The sequence below is a fragment of the Diceros bicornis genome, chromosome 10 (assembly GCF_020826845.1).
Source record: "Diceros bicornis minor isolate mBicDic1 chromosome 10, mDicBic1.mat.cur, whole genome shotgun sequence".
NCBI lineage: Eukaryota > Metazoa > Chordata > Mammalia > Perissodactyla > Rhinocerotidae > Diceros > Diceros bicornis.
In genome coordinates, this window is record NC_080749.1 from 67,159,432 (window position 1) to 67,165,635 (window position 6,204).

The following is a 6,204-nucleotide window of genomic DNA, read 5'->3' on the forward strand; positions in this document are numbered from 1 at the left end:
ATAACATATATATTATAAATGTAAATAGAAATACCTATGAATATTTTTTCCCCTTATCTAGACTTAATGTTTCATTGAAGTAGACAAAGTGGTAAGAGGAAAGATATGCTAAGCAAAGGCAAAGAAACACTCAATAAAAATATTAAATTAACAAGTTCCAGAAATGTAAATAAGATAAAAAAAGAAGTGTCCATTGTATTTAATAACAAAAATACTTAAGTAATTCTATTCTAGTGCAGAGGTCAAAGCTAAAACCAGATGGTAATAGCATATGAAAGGAGTTGTAGAAAAAGTAAATATAATTAAGATACATAAATCTTTCAAGAAGTCAAGAAAATTTGTCTTAAAAGGAAGAATATAGAAGGTCCATATCTGGAGAAAATAGGAAAGAGCCAGAAGAGAAGAAGTTGGGGATACAGGGAAGGGAAAAGATGATTGAGAAAGTGGAGTCCCTAAAAAGGCAGAAGGGAAAGTCATCCAAAGCACACACAGAGGTTTGGATCCACTAAGGTAACAAGCAGGAAAACGGATGGGGGCATAAGCTACTGTGTGATTAGGTTTAGTGAAAAGAACCTGAGAGATTTCTTAAATACAGTCTTTCTTTCTTTCCTGTAAAGTAAGAGGCAAGATTTTCTGCTAAGACTGATGGGAAAGGCGGGAGGCTCAGAGATTTGAGGTTTATTGAGAATGCTTGAAATATCCTCTATGAAGACTAGGAAAGTGCTAACTAAGGGGATATTGTAAAACTCGCAGCCAGCACTGAGAACTCAGACCAGGTTATTGATCATAAATCCACAGTGGTGGCATTGTGCAAGGTCATATTATTTTCTACATCCTGACCTCATTGTCTGGAGGTGAGATCTGATGAGTTGGAGATTTGGATTGCACAAGAATGTGGTTGAGTGATGAATCCCAGTTCTAACTCAGAGAAAAAACAGGATAAGCAGAGGTTGATTTAAAGCTAATGAAGCTTGAGCTGCAGGCCCCCTCCCTTGTACAGGTCACTGTGAATGCCCTGCAATGGACCCAGGCAATTTTGTACTTGTGATCTATGTATTTTATACTATTTTTCTTTCTGCATATGTTTTTTGTTGTTGTTTATTGCAGTAACATTGGTTTATAACATTGTATAAATTTCAGGTGTACATCATTATACTTCTACTTTTGCATAGATTATATCATGTTCACCACCCAAATACTAATTACAACCCATCACCACACACATGTGCCAAATTATCCCTTTCGCCCTCCTCCTTCCCCCCTTCCCCTCTGGTAACCACCAATCCAATCTCTGTCTCCATGTGTTTGTTTATTGTTGTTATTATCTACTACTTAATGAGTGAGATCATATGGTATTTGACCTCCTCCCTCTGACTTATTTCACTTTGAATAATACCCTCAATGTCCATCCATGTTGTCACAAATGGCTGGATTTCATCGCTTCTTATGGCTAAGTAGTATTCCATTGTGTATATATACCACATCATCTTTATCCATTCGTCCCTTGATGGGCACTTAGATTGCTTCCAAGTCTTGGCTATTGTGAATAACGCTGCAATGAACACAGGGGTGCATGTATCTTTATGCATTGATGTTTTCACGTTCTTTGGATAAATACCCAGCAGCGGAATAGCTGGATCATGTGGTAGTTCTATCCTTGATTTTTTGAGGAATCTCCATACTGTTTTCCATAGTGGCTGCACCAGTTTGCATTCCCACCAGCAGTGTATGAGAGTTCCCTTCTCTCCACATCCTCTCCAACACTTGTTTTTCCTGTCTTGTTAATTATAGCCATTCTGACGGGCGTGAGGTGATATCTCATTGTATATACTATTTTTCTTTAAAAGAATCCTGCAAATAGTTCGTAAGCATAAAACTCCAAAATCTGAATGCAGCCTCAGGGGATGAAAACAGTAAGAATGCCAATAAGGTAGAAAAAAAGTAAGGGAGTCTATGAATTGGATTTTCTGATGAGAATAAAGATGAAAATAGTGGGACTGAAAATGCAAGAGAGCCGAGGGAACAGAATTTTGTGTTTGGGAAGTGGAATAAGTAAAATCATAATTTTACAGATGAAATATTTAAGACAAACTTCAGATTTGTGCTCTCCGTTCTATTGCCCTCAGATATTTTTCAAAGTGTATTACAATAAATACCTATATAGAATCTATTTTTGGAATTTCTTGAATAAGTAAATAAATGCTTTATGGAGAATACTTGGTGTCCTCTATATGAAAATCCAGTTGAGAAATTCCTTTATAGATTTACTTACAGGAAGAGAGTTATACTTACTGAAGAGCCAGGATGCTAACTCTTTTACATTAATAAGAGCATTGTAACTATTGTGTCTCCCTTTCGTGACCTAAAGTTTAAAGCCAAACACAAAGACCAATCAAAACAATAGTGTTAAAACATAATCATGCATTGTTCCTATTTCCCCAATTCTTTATATTCTAGTGCTCATAAATTATTTTTGTGAGAGGTCTTACACTGTTATTAGATTAAAAGAATAAATTATAAATGAACATGCAAAGCAATATAATTAACTGTCAAGAAGAAATTGTTACAGGCTTATCATTCATATAAATTAATTATGCTGTTTCTAAAATTTCAGTTGAATTTTACAAAGTCAAACAATTACTTCAATAAGTGTAAATATTTTTGACAGCTGAACAGAATAAAATGCTTTTATAGCATTTTAGGGAAAGGTACCCTAGATAGGAACACTGCTTAGTTGATACTAATGCATATATATATTATTAGTGCTCCTACAGTTTTGACTTCTTAGCTGGTGAAAGCAAGCTATTATTCTGAGCAAGGTGAGAAGCATATTTCAGTTAAGCCATTGCTTCACAGATTAACATTAGCAAGGAGCCCTTACAAGAGAAGGGAGACTGGAACATAAGCCATTGCTCACTTTTCATTTAATCTTCTTCTGAGAATCAATTTAACTAATTAGTTTATCAATTATTGATGTATATTTAATCCTTAACTGAAAACTTTAGTTGATAGATTCTCCTTTTTTGGGGGCAACTTCAGAAATATAAAAAGATTGCTCATTGATAATTCTTTTATGTCTATTTTAAATACCACAATAATAAAAATTTCAGAAGAATTTTATTTTCTAGGACAAAATTCTATCAAATATTATTGAATACGAATGCTGAGTATGTAAAGTTTTACCATTAAAACTGATTGGATTCAATGTTGGAGAGTGAAAATTTATCTTTCATTTTCTCAAAAGATTACACCAGAAATATCTTTCCCTCTGAATGAATACCACACAAACACCATATGTTCTACACTGAGATTTGGAAGATAGCAGACTTAGTAATTTGTGCCTAGCAAGTGTTCTATGGATATCTTTTAATAGTCTGCCAATTGATTTCAAAGAAATCTTTCTTAAGTAGAGTCTACTTAAAATTAGCAATTGTAAACATACAGTCTATTCTCATTATTCACAGATTCTGCATTTGCAAATTCACCTACTTGCTAAAATTTATTTATAATACTCAAATCAACACTCACAGTGCCTTAGGTCGTTCAGCTAACTGTGCAGAGCAGCAATGTGCACGTTCCCAGCTGAGGTCAGACAAGGCAAAGCTCTTTCTTTTTTCAGTTCTCATATAGTAAACAAGTGCAGCCCATTGAGTGCCATGTGTTTTACATTTTTATGCTCTTTGTTGGTGATTTCACTACTTAAAATGCCCCTCAAGCATAGTGCTGAAGTGCTGGCTAGTGTTCCTAAACACAGGAAGTCTCTGAGGTACCATACAGAGAAAATGTATGTGTTAGGTAAGCTTTGTTCAGGCATGAGTTCTAGTGCTGTTGGCTGTGACTTCAATGTTAATGAATCAATAATATGTATTAAATAAAGGGTCTTCAAAGAGAAACACGTATAAAACAAGGTAGTGAGTTGATTGGTTGGCAAAAATATTGTGACCAGAGGCTTGCAGGAACCTTAACTTTGTATTTCCACTAGGAGCAATGGTTCAGTGTGCACTAATTCCACGTTTGCAGCAACTTTATAGAGCATAACCATTGCGAGTCATGAGAATCAACAGTATAACTAAATGAACCAAATCCTGCTGAGTAAATTGTTCACCTCAATTTCTATATCATTTTTTGTCAATGACAACTATATCAAGTTGTCAATCTACAACTTGGTTTTCATTCCTTATATGCAAGAGTTAAGGAACACTTTGAGCCTCATAAAGAATTCTATTGGTATATATTCATATGCTCCTTTGGAAATGCAAATCAGATCATATTTTCTCTCATCTAAAAATGTTCCAATGACCTTCCAGGGCTTAAAAGATGAAGTGCAGATTGGCATGGCATAAACACCCAATCACAGCCTAACCTCTTTCTAACTCCCAAGCATGTCTCCTGTCCATTATCCCTTTTACAGCATCCATATACTCTGAATTTCCTTTTTTTTGAATCTCACTAAGCAATGTCAAATTCCCCAGCCTCAGCACCTGCTGTCCCCACTGCCTGTAAATGTCCTACCTGATGCTTACCTGTTGAACTGCTAAAATTCACCAAAATTCCAACTCCAATGTCACTTCCTCTGGGACAACTTCTCTGACTTGCCACAGCAGAGGTGACCACTTCCTCCTTTGTGCTCCCTTAGCATTTGTAGTTTTCTTCTTGGCACCTGTCTTCCTCATTGCACTGGGAGCTGCCGCACCATGGTGGAGTCACATGTTAGATGTATGTTACTCCAGGTGCTGCATTTAGAACACAATATATGTATAAAATTCAAATCCACTTTCAAATTAAATCCTCACAAAATAACAGCGACAAAAATCTATGCATTTATATTAAGATTACAGAGCCTTAACATTCCACAGAATGGAGTGAACTCTTGAAGAGAGTCTAATTAATCAGATATTGACCACTCAGCATTTGACACTCTTTCCAAGAGCTTGATGGTATACTTATGGGGAATTATTCTCTCACAATAGTGCACGGGGCTTGGCAAGAGGGGCATTACTACCATACATCTCCTATCACAGACATCAAGTGTAAATTAAATTTGAAATTAATCTCATGAGACAAGCACACTAAGACAGAATCAAATAATTGCAGAAACAACAGTATCAGTGTTGGACTAGCATTAGCAGGAGTGGTAGGGATGGCTTTTGTTGTGGCAGCTAGAGGATGGTTAAAGATGTCAGGCTTGGGGAGTCAGGATAATTCCACAGTGTATGATATGCATCTAAAAGGATAACTGAGAAATTGGTACTTATAAAGTGATTATGTTCATGAGGATAGCTTGATGGTAGAAACCCTTGAAAAATACATAATCTAAGCCATTTATAAATAATAAAAGCTAAGACTTAATAAAAAGAAGATGAAAGTGATAATAGATATATGATTCAATCTGTTTTTGGGAAACAGAAGAAACATGAATTCTAGGGAAGTAATAAGTTTGCCCAATGTCACATGGCCACTGGAAATGCTAGGCTAAAACCCAGGTCTTTGAGGTATAATTTGGTACCATATTTTACGATGTCATGATGCTTTCCAAGTAATTTTTGAACCATTTTTATTTTCAGCATGATTTGAGAACTTTCACTATTTTTATTTCCCTACTTAAAAAGAATCCCTTATTATGTGTCACCATTTTTTAAAATAGAGAAGTTTTAAGAGTTTCATAGATGTCATATATGAACATAATCATTAAAGATAATTAAATCCTGGTTTTAATATTTAAATAAGTTCAGAGTATAAGTTCAGAATGTGTAGGATAATATACCCCTATATTGAAATTGGACCTCAATTATCACTATAATTTGAAAACTTTGATAATATATTGCCCTACATACTACTTTTATATATTAAAATCATTCTATGGACTATTTTTTTTCAAATATCTCTATTCATTTCATGTACATTTGGTGTTTTTAAGAGAAACGTTTGGTCAGTTTATAACAATGGCATCAGATCAACTTAACAATAAGCAGCTCCTAGTAAACCTTAATTCATGACATTGATTTGAGGCCAAAATTTTCAGGCAAGTTATGAAAGTTCAAAACTCATGAGGCAGTGTAATTTACATATTTTATTTTTTTAAACTCAGTCTGGATTTAGTGCCAACATTTTCCCCATCTCTATATATTATCTTATACTCTGCATCCATTAGAAGAATTTTGACAGATCCCTTTTTTCAGCCAAAACCACTGTCACAAAGGGAAA